The sequence below is a fragment of the Salvelinus alpinus genome, chromosome 3 (genome assembly GCF_045679555.1).
Source record: "Salvelinus alpinus chromosome 3, SLU_Salpinus.1, whole genome shotgun sequence".
Lineage (NCBI taxonomy): Eukaryota > Metazoa > Chordata > Actinopteri > Salmoniformes > Salmonidae > Salvelinus > Salvelinus alpinus.
In genome coordinates, this window is record NC_092088.1 from 26,899,928 (window position 1) to 26,914,295 (window position 14,368).

The 14,368-nt window shown below is 44.1% G+C and overlaps 2 long non-coding RNA genes across 3 annotated transcripts; one reads left to right on the forward strand and one right to left on the reverse strand.

Annotated features, from left to right (window-relative positions):
- Positions 1–1,985: 1,985 nt before the first annotated feature.
- Positions 1,986–5,837, reverse strand: LOC139570459 (uncharacterized). The gene is made up of 2 exons (XR_011674073.1): positions 5,617–5,837; positions 1,986–2,236 (listed from the first exon to the last, which is right to left on the reverse strand). It is a non-coding gene; the product is annotated as an uncharacterized lncRNA (long non-coding RNA).
- A 2,318-nt stretch (positions 5,838–8,155) lies between these two features.
- LOC139570460 (uncharacterized) lies at positions 8,156–14,368 on the forward strand. Of its 2 annotated transcripts, XR_011674075.1 has the most exons (4): positions 8,156–8,380; positions 9,117–10,471; positions 13,501–13,569; positions 13,840–14,368. It is a non-coding gene; the product is annotated as an uncharacterized lncRNA (long non-coding RNA). The 2 variants fall into 2 exon arrangements; XR_011674074.1 differs by lacking the exon at positions 13,501–13,569.

Consider the following 14,368-nt stretch of genomic DNA (forward strand, 5'->3'; position numbering starts at 1 on the left):
CTGGATTACATAACCATGTCAAGAATGATGTTGCTCAATGCTCGCCTGTCCAGACAGAATGGACTATTCCCCTATTCCCACTACTGAGCGGCAACCCAGTACTAATAGCGCAAACTCATGGCGCATCGAACTCCAATCAATGACACACCCCTTATGAATTCCTTAACTCGATGCTCTCGGAGTTTGTGCTATTAGTTCAAATAAACATAACTGCGAATGTGGACGTAGCTAGCTATTTTAAAGTGAAAGCGAGGTAAATTATCGGATAAGAAATGACCAATTATCTAGTATTTTCTGTAATTCTAGACTTTTATTTTAATCAGTTATGTTTATTACTTTATCATCTTATACACTGGAAGTGATCTTTATTCACTCTGGACAACGTTGTTGTATGTAACGTTAACTTGTTGGTTCCTTGAAGCGTGTAGGTGTTTAAGCTACAGTAACTGTTTAAAAATATACTCGCTGTTGATATAATTTAGGTAAAAAGACAGTCAATAATAGCAATCGTGTAAGCACATGGAAATACTTTTTAGCGAATTATTTATTTCAGATCAATGACTGAATTGGCGGGTTTTGAGTGACGGACTGTGAAACTCAAACTTCCATTTTTCCTTAGTACTGGTGTTGTGCATATAAGCCCCCCCCCCCCCTTCGCGTGAACGCGCACGCACTCAATTCTAGATTGCTGCCACTTACTTGCTAGTTGAGATTTCTGATCACGTTCGGCTGCGTTTCATTTTTGTCGGTTTGATCGTGGGGGAGGCACTAGTAATGCCTGGAGTTTTCGGTTTGGCTATTTGTTTCAAGTGTATTAGTCTATAAATAAATCTCTTAGCCAAAATTCGTTGTATCTCCCATGTCTTATTCGACTAGTAATTGTTCTGAAATGTTTATTGCTTTTGTAACAGTATAGCTTCCGTCCCTTTCCTCGCCCTAACCTGGGCTCGAACCAGGGACCCTCTGCACACATCAACCACAGTCACTTACGAAGCATCGTTACCCATCGCGCCACAAAAGCCGCGTTCCTTGCAGAGCAAGGGGAACAACTTCTAGGTCTCAGAGCGAGTGACGTCAATCCATTTGCCTACATTTTACTTGCCTACATTTTACTCCCTCCTCTATGTTTAATATAACACACATACATTAATTATTATTTTCGGTTGCCTATCCTGACGTGAAGTTTGTTCTATAGAAATTATTTGACTCTGATGTGTGCCACAGAAAGTATTTGACTCTAGCCTCAAAATGAAGGAAAATTAGAAGGGGGGAGGATTTCGGCAAGGCCTTTAGAAGTGAACAAGCAATTACCCTGTTAGTGTCTTCCTAATTATTGTCCACCTCCCCACAGAAATGGCACAGTTGGCTCAGGTCATCTAGCAAAACATGATGTCAAGTAGTCTATACATCTTTACATGTATTTTTCTGAGCAAATAGGGAACAGGGAACAAGGGAATAGTATAGGTTTCTTGTAACACAATTATTTAAATACATGTGTTTTAGTGGCCATCTAGTCAGAAGTTGGATCAAAGATAACCTTGAAAGATCCATATAAATGTTTTTTTTTAATTATCTAGAATTATATTAAATTAGAAATGTAACATACCAGTGTTTTGGAGGAGAGTGACTGCTACTACTACAATCGACTACTCCTTCAGAACAGATTCAGCAAACTGGGGAAAACATTTGATGGGCATTTCAGTTTTCCCCAACAAAATGATGTTACACTTAAGATTCTAATTTGCAAGTATACAACGACACAGCTATAATATAATATATGACAGTTCTGTTTGGCCTTTTAGTCAGTATACTTTCAGTAGGTTAATTGTACATTACTTATACTCTCATACTTACTTTCAAGGCAGACCCCACAAGAAGTAACATCTTGTTGGCATGGATGATGAAGGGTACCACACGCCCATCTGGAGATATTACACCCCTTCTCTCTCAGGAATGATCTGAACATATATGTTAATACAAGTACAGCATTTTGAAACACTTTATTGATTACAATATAGAGATTAATAACAGAGGGGAATCTGAGAATGCAGGGATTCCAGCAGAGTGTGAGTTGAAGTAATACAAATCTGGAGCTGACAAGGGCTGGAATGTAAATGACATGTGTTCTTCTCGGATTATCTAACATCTGAGAATGGACAGGCATTCCCTCGGATGAAGAGCATCTCCGTCTTGCTGATTATGTGCTGTCATCCAGGTGGAAATGTCACCTGCATATCTGATGTAGGAAAAGAGATAAGAGATAAGTTGAGTGTCCTGTGAATATGTTTCTGTACACTGCTCAAAAAAATAAAGGGAACACTAAAATAACACATCCTAGATCTGAATGAATGAAATATTCTTATTAAATACTTTTTTCTTTACATAGTTGAATGTGCTGACAACAAAATCACACAAAAATTATCAATGGAAATCAAATTTATTTAATTTACCATGGAGGTCTGGATTTGGAGTCACACTCAAAATTAAAGTGGAAAACCACACTACAGGCTGATCCAACTTTGATGTACTGTCCTTAAAACAAGTCAAAATGAGGCTCAGTAGAGTGTGTGGCCTCCACGTGCCTGTATGACCTCCCTACAACGCCTGGGCATGCTCCTGATGAGGTGGCGGATGGTCTCCTGAGGGATCTCCTCCCAGACCTGGACTAAAGCATCCGCCAACTCCTGGACAGTCTGTGGTGCAACGTGGCGTTGGTGGATGGAGCGAGACATGATGTCCCAGATGTGCTCAATTGGATTCAGGTCTGGGGAACGGGCGGGCCAGTCCATAGCATCAATGCCTTCCTCTTGCAGGAACTGCTGACACACTCCAGCCACATGAGGTCTAGCATTGTCTTGCATTAGGAGGAACCCAGGGCCAACCGCACCAGCATATGGTCTCACAAGGGGTCTGAGGATCTCATCTCGGTACCTAATGGCAGTCAGGCTACCTCTGGCGAGCACATGGAGGGCTGTGCGGCCCCCCAAAGAAATGCCACCCCACACCATGACTGACCCACCGCCAAACCGGTCATGCTGGAGGATGTTGCAGGCACCAGAACGTTCTCCACGGCGTCTCCAGACTCTGTCACGTCTGTCACATATGCGTGTGAACCTGCTTTCATCTGTGAAGAGCACAGGGCGCCAGTGGCAAATTTGCCAATCTTGGTGTTCTCTGGCAAATGCCAAACGTCCTGCACGGTGTTGGGCTGTAAGCACAACCCCCACCTGTGGACATCAGGCCCTCATACCACCCTCATGGAGTCTGTTTCTGACCGTTTGAGCAGACACATGCACATTTGTGGCCTGCTGGAGGTCATTTTGCAGGGCTCTGGCAGTGCTCCTCCTTGCACAAAGGCGGAGGTAGCGGTCCTGCTGCTGGGTTGTTGCCCTCCTACGGCCTCCTCCACGTCTCCTGATGTACTGGCCTGTCTCCTGGTAGCGCCTCCATGCTCTGGACACTACGCTGACAGACACAGCAAACCTTCTTGCCACAGCTCGCATTGATGTGCCATCCTGGATGAGCTGCACTACCTGAGCCACTTGTGTGGGTTGTAGACTCCGTCTCATGCTACCACTAGAGTGAAAGCACCGCCAGCATTCAAAAGTGACCAAAACATCAGCCAGGAAGCATAGGAACTGAGAAGTGGTCTGTGGTCACCACCTGCAGAACCACTCCTTTATTGGGGGTGTCTTGCTAATTGCCTATAATTTCCACCTTTTGTCTATTCCATTTGCACAACAGCATGTTAAATTTATTGTCAATCAGTGTTGCTTCCTAAGTGGACAGTTTGATTTCACAGAAGTGTGATTGACTTGGAGTTACATTGTGTTGTTTAAGTGTTCCCTTTATTTTTTTGAGCAGTGTATATGTACTGTACGTGTGTGGTATATACATTTTTAAATGTAGTTCCTATTTATTATTATCATTATTGTGTTTTGTGGTTGAGGGGTGGGAGGAGGTTGATGGGGATGGTGGAGGTGCTGGGGGTGTCCTATTGGGGGCGAAGTGTCACGGATCCCTCTGGAACTTTCATTGCGCACACCTGGCCCCTAAGTTGCTAGCTAGCATTAAACTTATCTTTATAATAAACAATCAATCTTAAAATATTCACTAGTTATCTACACATGGTTGAGGATATTACTAGTTTAACTAGCTTGTCCTTGGGAACGGGAGTGTATTGATAGACGTTGCGCTTCTGCTTTGATACGGGAGTGTATTGATAGACGTTGCGCTTCTGCTTTGATGACGGGGTTGAACCCTGTGATCAAAACGATAATTGCGGGGGTAGTAGAATTAATTCAAGACGATGTTTTGAGAGTGGAATATGACTCCGCTCACCTCGCAGACGTGCGAGGGGTTAATAGGGCCATAGAGAAAAACACTAACTATAGTTTCAAAGGCAGAGATAAGACTAAGAAACGTAGTGAAAAAACATCAAAGCGTAAGGAGCCAGCTCCATGTTTTAGATGTGGGACTATCGGACATTGGAAGAATGAGTGTAAGGTGATACTGGAACCTCCTGCATTAGCAGGATATGCCGCTATACAATAGTTAGCATTTTTTTCAAAAGAGCAACAAGTAATCGTTTTGAGGTTAGCAAGAATGGAACTTTCACCTAGCGGTGTATAGTTTCTGTTCGATCGATATGTGGTTCATAGAGATTACAGTTTCTATGTGATGGAAGACGTTTTAGATCACGTTTTACCCAACTTTTAGCAGAGTACCGATGGGATTTACAAATAGTCCCACTTGGTATCATTTTGCATTGAAACAATCGGTAAAAGGGTGTATTGTAGGTTCTGTGTTGGTACAATACGTGGATGATTTGTTATTAGCGTCGAAAGACAAAGACATTTATATGCGAGACCTCACCACATTGGTAGACTATTTGGCAGAACAGGGTCATATAGCATCGTATGTGAAAGCACATCTAGCAAAGCAAGAGGTAACATGTTTGGGGTTTTCGATTTTTAAGGGCAAGATTCACATTACCCAGGATCGGGTAGAAACCATGCGTTCTTTGGCACGGCCAAACACTCCTCGCACGCTCAGGAAAACTTTAGGAGTTTTCAATTTTGTTAAGACATTTTATTTCGTCATTCTCTGAAATTGCTGAGCCACTTACAGAGTTGACGAAAAGGGGGAAGGGTCCCCAGGAGAGGATAGAGTGGAATCAAGAGTGTGAGGGAACGTTTGTCGAGTTAAAGAAGCAATTGGGTCAAGCGCCAGCATTGGGATTGCCAAACTTAAAATTAATTTTTGTTCATGAACAAGAGGGACATAGTGGCGCGGTGGTTACGCAAAATCACGGAGGTAGAGAGAGACCAGTAATGTACTGGAGTAAATCGCTAGACTCTGTGGCAAAAGGAATGCCACTGTGCCTTAGGGCGGTACAGGCGACTGAAATGGTGTTGCATAACACAGCTTCCATTACGATGGGTAAACAAGTAGATGTGTATGTTCCACACGCAGTAGCAACCATAGTGAACAGCATGAAAGCACATGTTACTAGTGCAAGATGGACAAAATGGGAGTTAACGTTAAATGGGGAAAATCTACAATTTCATAAGATTGGTGCTTTGAATCCTGCGTCGTCACAATAGCAGCACTCACCTGTAGCACGCGCTCCAGCAGGTATATCTCTCTGGTCACCCCCAAAACCAATTCTTCCTTTGGCCGCCTCTCCTTCCAGTTCTCTGCTGCCAATGACAGGAATGAACTACAAAAATCTCTGAAACTGGAAACACTTATCTCCCTCACTAGCTTTAAGCACCAGCTATCAGAGCAGCTCACAGATGACTGCACCTGTACATAGCCCATCTATAATTTAGCCCAAACAACTACCTCTCCCCCTACTGTATTTATTTATTTTGCTCTTTTGCACCCCATTATTTTTATATTTACTTTGCACATTCTTCCACTGCAAATCTACCATTCCAGTGTTTTACTTGCTATATTGTATTTACTTTGCCACCATGGCCTTTTTTTTGCCTTTACCTCCCTTATCTCACCTCATTTGCTCACATTGTATATACTTATTTTTTCTACTGTATTATTGACTGTATGTTTGTTTTACTCCATGTGTAACTCTGTGTTGTTGTATGTGTCGAACTGCTTTGCTTTATCTTGGCCAGGTCGCAATTGTAAATGAGAACTTGTTCTCAACTTGCCTACCTGGTTAAATAAAGGTGAAATAAATAAAAAATGCCGTTGCATGGGGAGGGTGAATCACGTACATGTGACCCAGATCAGAGTACTCCAAAACCTAGGCCTGATTTGCAAGAGACAGCATTGGAATCGTGAAAATTCATGTATACAGACGGCTCTAGTTACACGAACACAGAAGGGAATAGAGGAACAGGGTACGCTGTGTGTGGTATGTATTTGGAGTAGTTCATGATTTCGGTACATTGTGGTCACCACGGGGCATGTTAACAGAGACAGGAACACCAATAAAAATGGTCTGGAGGTAGCGGTATTATTAGTAGCATGTCAATTACCCAGTACTTTAGCATTGGTGAAATGTGAAGCTCATATTAGTAATACAGATAAAATCACCGTAGGTAATCGTAAAGCAGGCGGAATGGCTAAGGCGGCTGCCTTGGGGAGAGAAAGTGTTAGAAAACGACATGTATATATTGTGGATATATTGGCTACATTTGCCACGGGAAAACGTATTTTGGGTTGAAAATTCTAGGCGAAATGCCAGGGGAAGGGATTCTAAAGGTAACACATTTAAATGATATTGCCAAACACTCCTTGCAAATGCAGAAGGCCTAGGGTTTGTTTAAATCATTAGACATTTTATGTGGTTTTATTTTTAAATATATTTACGTTTGATGTCTTCTTATTCTGGAATGGGCTTCTAGAATGGACGAAAGGGTGGAGGGGTCACGAGGAATTAGCATTGGGGTTACCAAACCTAAAATTAACTTTTTAATGTTTTTATGTGGTATGATGGTTATGGAGAACCAGCAGGAGGATGAAATGTTTTGAAGAGGTATTTAAATGGTTTCCAAAGGACAGGGAAAGAAAGGGAGAGGAAACATTTGAATGGTGTCAAAAGTCCTGAATATGAAACATTTCTAATGAAGAATGATCTACTTCTGTCACGAATACCACCGAAGGTGGCTCCCCTTCCTGTTCGGGTGGCGCTCGGTGGTCGTCGTCACCGGTCTACTAGCTGCCACCGATCCCTTTTTCCTTTTCATTTGTTTTTGTCTAATTGTTTTCACCTGTTCCTTGTTGGGGTTTTGGGATGGGTGTTATTTAAGTTTGTTTAGCCCGCTGGTGTTTGTGCGGGCTTGTTGTTATTTTGACGTATGTGGTGTTTGTGTTCTTTTGGGTTTTCGCTGTCCGGGTTTTTTAGTAACTATGGTTTTGGGTTTGTTGCACCTGTGTTTTGGGCTTCACCCATGTTTTTAACTGGTTACTAACCGAAAGGACATTAAAGCGTTTTTCCCGTCTACCTTCTGTTCTCTGCGTCTGACTCCACACCCATCACTCTCCAGACGTTACAACTTCATTATGAATTAAATAGACGGGGGATTTCAGTTTAAAATTCATGAGAAACACCATTCTCAATCCAAATTGTACCATTACTTTAGGAGATTATTATTATTTCCGTAGGGAGTTATAAAGAGTTGTAATTCTAAAATGATTAGTTAATCGAATTGGTTTATTTTTGATTTAACATGTTTTTTTTTAAATCACGTGTTTGAAAGGGGGAAATTACCAGTTACCTGATGTCCTGGTCTTTGGAGTACTTATACAGTGGTACTGTGTTCAGGCTGCATATAGGAAGGAAAATATATGTTAATAAGGGGTGACAGTTACTTCACATGAATTGTGATATATGCATTGCTGATTTTTTGTTGTGTTTTTGTTTTGATACAAATTTCAGCAGATTGGGATCGTGGTGTGGGAATTGGGTGCTATCTTCCTGATCTGGTAACTCTTCCTAGAGGTCGCCAGTAGAATTTTTTTTTTTTCAGTAACATTATGTTATGCTTTTTGACATTTGTCTTAGAGATGTTATTAAGAAAAGGTTAATGTCATAATTTGTCATAAAGTCAATGTTTGTCTGGTTTCCTGAAACAGAAATTTAATGAACTTAACTGTTGTTATGATCTGTGTTTTTTTTTAGGTTATCATGGAAGGTGACGTCAGATCGTGTCTTAATGCATGGTAGAAATAATTTGACCATAGACAGTGTGTGTAAACCTCAAAACCCTCCCTAACCGGCTGAAAAAAGAGCGATGAAGGCGTGCAATGAGAGACAGTGACTTACCACTCCTATCTGAGTCCGAGCCATAAAACAGGGCCGGGGTGGTGAGAGCGCGTGTGGAGTGAGTGTGGAGAGAGACAACAAGCTCAGGTGAGAGACTCGTGTACATGGGAGAAACGGAAGTATCTACTTGGATATTACAATTGGGACATTATCAAGGGCCATGAAATGTGACAGGCAAAAGTTACATGTGACGTTGGGAAAATGAGCTGTAAACGATATCTGAAGAAGACACGCTAGAATGATAAGTGCCGGGTGAAGGAAAGGGGGGGGTGGTGGTATACGCCCTGCTAACTATTTAAACTAAGAATGCATTGAGATACTGATCTTATTTTACCAGGTCACTCATGACAGGGAAACGGATAAAAGGGGGCTGTAATTAGAAGAGTTATGTTGTTAAAGTTGTTTATAAATGTATGCTCTAACAGGGATGATGTGTGCGAAATTGATCAACTGGAATTTGAGGCTTAGTCTCAGAGTAAGCACTGAGGTCAGTCATTCTAAATTCGGGTTGGATAATTTATCAAATGTTTTAGTTGTGATTGGGATACAGCGAGAGAGAATTGCTAAAGCACGATGAGGGGTGGGGGCGCTGCTAACATTTATGTGGCCGAGAGAGTCTCCAGACACTTATCGCTAAGTGTCATCCTGAGGGGAGGTGGTTTGTTTGGGGGAATCACTGGATCATAGCTTGGGACAACCATGAAAGTTTTTTTTGTTTTACCCTGTATTCAGAGTTTTTATGTTACATCGCATCAATGAGTGGTGCTAAGTTATTAAACATGTACTTTGTTTCTCTTTTCTTTTCACGTCAATATGTTTTTAGGTGTAACGTCTGGAGAGTGATGGGCGTGGAGTCAGACGCAGAGAGCAGAAGGTTGACGGGAAAAACGCTTTAATGTCCTTTCGCACAGTAACTAGTTACAAACGTGGGTGAAGCCCAAAACACAGGCGCAACAAACCCAAAACCATAGTTACTAAAATACCGGACAGCGAAAACCCAGAAGAACACAAACACCACTAACGTGAAATAACAACAAGCCCGCACAAACACCAGCGGGCTAAACGAACTTAAATAACACCCATCCCAAAACCCCAACAAGGAACAGGTGAAAACAATTAGACAAGAACAAACGAAAAGGAAAAAGGGATCGGTGGCAGCTAGTAGACCGGCGACGACGACCGCCGAGCGCCACCCGAACAGGAAGGGGAGCCACCTTTGGTGGTATTCGTGACATTAGGTTTCGTGGAACATGAGGGTGTTCATTGTTCCAGAGGAGGGAATGATGTATATTGACTAACTGATTTGAGAATGTGTTAGTATGTTTATAACTAGAAAATGCATTAGGAGTATAGTGTGTTATGGGTTAGATGTAATGATAGAGGAGTATCATTCCCCAGAAACTGTATATTGTTACAGGAGATAGCTCATAGAAGAGGGAGAGCAGCTAACTGTACACAATATGGGGATTTAATTGAACATTACACATACCTAGATCATGGTGAGCGTAGAAGAGATAGTGGTGGCATTTCAGACACTATGGTAAACTTTCAGGACACCTGTGACTCATAGTTTTGTTAGGTTGGATATTATTCCCAGCTCGTTTTGTTTTTCTCCAATTTCTAACAGCCGGCGAACATTTGACAGATTACATGCAGGAGGTATTCTCACGGCAGAGGCGCTGTAGGCACAGTAACTGAAGGCGCAGTACTAGTAGCGAAGGATGCTATATTGATAGCATGGAATTGGACTACTGCGCAAATGAGGGGTATTGTGAGACTATAGGCATGGGCTATGTTGGAAGTAGCAATGGTTACTTTAGTAGCATTGTTGGGATATCAGTTTATGACAACTCATGTCACATGGATTGGTTACTGGTAACTGGGGGACCAATGGGAGGACAGAGGATGTGGTTATTCAAATATCACAAATTATGTTGTCAGGAAGTGACCCATGTGTTGCAGTGTGTATATCCTCAGGCGGAAGCAGAGATATAACCAAGAGCACGGGCTGAATTCTGGAGATTGAGTGTACATCAAGAGACACCAGGCGAGGGGTGTTGTGACAGCATTGGTTTGAGAGACACTACTCCGTACAGTATCTGCAGCGGTGAAGATCGTCATGTCTCTCCTTGGGGGGTGCATAGTTTTCACGCGAAGTGAGGTCCAACTGCATAATGGGTGAGTGAAGACACCAAGACCGAGGAGGCGGAGCGAGAGAGACTAGAGTCCACTGTAAGACATACAGATGGGTTGGGTCTGGGAACTACTATAAACATCATAGTTGGTTTGGGGTTTAGTTGCTTTATTGGTTAATGCATCATATGATAGAGGATAGAGAGGTAATTGTACTGTGAACAAAATGTTGAAGGCATTGATGTGAAAGCATATTCAGTGCTGAGTTACCTCAAGAGGATGGAACGTGGATTAGGGATACGCACTTGCATATCAGGTGATGTGCTTATCAGTTGAAATGGAGGAGATGGGGAACAGAGTGAAAATGACATGACTTGGGAACACCTCTCGGGACCTGGGGCCTAAAGGGGAAGACTGGGTGAAAGCATGAGGAAGGTTATTAGAGCTTCCCCAAGAACAATTGTATTTTTCATTTGAATTAGATCTGTGATAGTGTAGTTCATTTTTTAGTTGGCCTGTATGTGTTCAATAGACAAATTACTGGTATGTCTTGTCTGCACAACCATTAAAATGATCAGAGAGAAAAAAATGAGAAAATCCTTTGTGCCGTAGTAGTTGCTCAGTGAAACATTGTTGACAGTATATTGAGATGTTATTCACACTACACTCAGAAAAAAAGAGTGCTTTGGGACACCACTTGTACCTGTAGGGGAACCCTCTTTAAAAAAAACACACACACATTTAAGATCAGATAAAACTCTTTATTTTTGAGAGTGTCGATTATTCATTGTCCCACAGCTCACTGACTAACTGTCACGGTCGTTAAAATGGACGGACCAAGGCGCAGCGTGATTTGAGTTCCACATCTTTTATTTAGTGAAACTTAAACAAAACAATAAAAAAACAACGACCGTGAAGTAACGTAGTGCTACACCACACTAACACAAAACAATATCCCACAAATGCAGGTGGGAAAAGGGACACCTTAAGTATGATCCCCAATTAGAGACAGTGATAATCAGCTGCCTCTAATTGGGAACCATACTCAATCCCAAGCATAGAAATAAATAGACTAGAACACCCCCTAGTCATGCCCTGACGTACAACACCATAGAGAACCAAGGGCTCTCTATGGTCAGGGCGTGACAGTACCCCCCCCAAAGGTGCGGACTCCGGCCGCAAAACCTGAAACCAAATGGGGAGGGTAGGGGGGTGCCTAGTGTCGGTGGTGGCTCCGGTGCGGGTCATAGCCCTCGCCCAGGCCCTGGATCCGGCCATGGTGCCGGGCTGAACGCCGTGCCTGGACTGGGCATCGGCGCAGAGGAAGGCTCCTGCCATGGAGCGGGACTGAACGCCGTGCCTGAACTAGGCACCGGCGCAGAGGAAGGCTCTTGCCATGGAGCGGGACTGGACACCGGGCCTGGACTGAGCATCGGCGCAGAGGAAGGCTCCGGCCTTGGAGTGGTACTGGATGCCGTGCCTGGACTGGGCACCGGCGCAGAGGAGGGCTCCGGCCATGGAGCTGGGTTGGACGCCGTGCCTGGACTGGGCACCGGCGCAGAGGAAGGCTCCGGCCTTTTTGAGCGGGACTGGACGCCGTGCCTGGATTGGGCACCGGCGCAGAGGAAGGCTCCTGCCATGGAGTGGTACTGGATGCCGTGCCTGGACTGGGCACCGGCGCAGAGGAGGGCTCCGGCCATGGAGCTGGGTTGGACGCCGTGCCTGGACTGGGCACCGGCGCAGAGGAAGGCTCCGGCCTTTTTGAGCGGGACTGGACGCCGTGCCTGGATTGGGCACCGGCGCAGAGGAAGGCTCCTGCCATGGAGCGGGACTGGACACCGTGCCTGGACTGGGCATCGGCGCAGGTTGCACCGGACTGATGACACGCTCCTCAGGTCGAGTGCGTGGAGCCGGTACAGGACGCTCCGGGCTGGGGATGCGCACTGGAGGCCTAGTGCGTGGAGCCGGTACAGGTGGTACCGGACTGTTGACATACACTTCAGGGCGAGTGCGGAAAGTCGGCACAGGACGTACCGGGCTGGGGAGGCGCACTGGAGGCCTGGTGCGTGGAGCCGGCACAGGTTTCACCAGACTGCTGACAGGCTCTTCAGGTCGAATGTTGAGCAGAACACACCTGACCAACATCTCTCTCTCTCCCAACTTCTCCATCGCCTCCCTGACGGTCTCTGGCTCTTCAGGGCGAGTGCGGGGAGCTGGCACAGATGGCACCGGACTGGTGTCACGCTCTTCAGCACGCCTGCGCTGCAGCATACTCCTCGCTACCACCTCTCTCCGGTATCTTTCATTGAATTCCTCCACCGACTCCCAAACAGGCTCTGGCACTCCCCGCTGCTCAGTCGACCACCCCATGTTCCCCCCCCCTCAAAAAATCTTGGGGTTTCTGTGGCCGCGGCCCCCGGCGTCGTCGCTGTCCTTCCTGATCTTTCTGCGATTCTCTCCAAGGAAGGGTTTCGCATCCTCCCCGGATTTCCTCCCAGGTCCAACTCACTTTATCCTCCCGGGCACACTGCTTGGTCCTTGATTGGTGGGATATTCTGTCACGATCGTTAAAATGGACGGACCAAGGCGCAGCGTGATTTGAGTTCCACATCTTTTATTTAGTGAAACTTAAACAAAACAATAAACAAACAACGACCGTGAAGTAACGTAGTGCTACACCACACTAACACAAAATAATATCCCACAAATGCAGGTGGGAAAAGGGACACCTTAAGTATGATCCCCAATTAGAGACAATGATAATCAGCTGCCTCTAATTGGGAGCCATACTCAATCCCAAACATAGAAATAAATAGACTAGAACACCCCCTAGTCATGCCCTGACCTACAACACCATAGAGAACCAAGGGCTCTCTATGGTCAGGGCGTGACACTAACCCAGTCTAAGTAGGCTGGGTTAGTGGAAAATGTAATATCCAAAATAACCCTTACTACCTCAGTCTGGAAATATGATTCACATAATATGACGGTATGAGTATGATATTAAACAATTAGCCTAGGCTTTTGTGTTCATATTGACATATTATAAAGATGCACATTATGTACAATTTCAGAAATGGCGCGATCAACAAAAAGAAACGTGTCCAAACTGTGTCCAAACCCTTGGGGTGAGGGCAAAAAAAGTAAGTTCTGTGGGGCCCCACAGCTTGAGGTTTGAAAAAATAGGGGGAAAAATCAAACCAGAGGTCCAGGACTGACGCTAAATTCGTCAGTCTGATGATAATGCATACCTCCATGTGAGTGAAAATATTGTCGTCACAAGCATATCAGTTTATATTTTCTTTGTTGAGGCAGACTGCAAAAACTTTTTACATCCACACAAGCAAGGAGACTTGTGACTTTCCTTTGAAAATGTACAGAAATAATGACCATTACATACTTTGTGTTTTCAGCTTGTTAGTGTAAAGGCAGCAGGGTATGTCTCCATCCTGCTTCTCGGGAAAAGGAAGAAGACGGGGGCCAGGGGGGGGTTTAAAGCCCAGGTTCTCACCCCCTCTAGGAACCTGTCAGAGGAGGAGACGGTGGATCACACTGCCTTTAGATTTGTGTTTGAAAAGTTACTCTACTGTATGCATACTTGATATACGCTGAATGTACAAAACATCATGAGCACCTGCTCTTTCCTTGTCATAGACTGACCAGGTGAAAGCTATGATCCCTTATTGATGTATTTGTATTTATTATGGAACCCCATTAGTTCCTTCCAAGGCAGCAGCTACTCTTCCTGGTGTCCACCAAAAATTAAGGCAGTAATGAACAATATAATAAAAAAATTGTAACATTAAAATACATTTTACAACAAACTGCACAATAGATTAACTGTCAGCCCTCCAGCCACTACTCTACTACAGCACAATCCAGGTGTACGTGTGTGTATAGTGTGTTTGTATGTCACATATTAAATAAGAAGGATTATTAAAC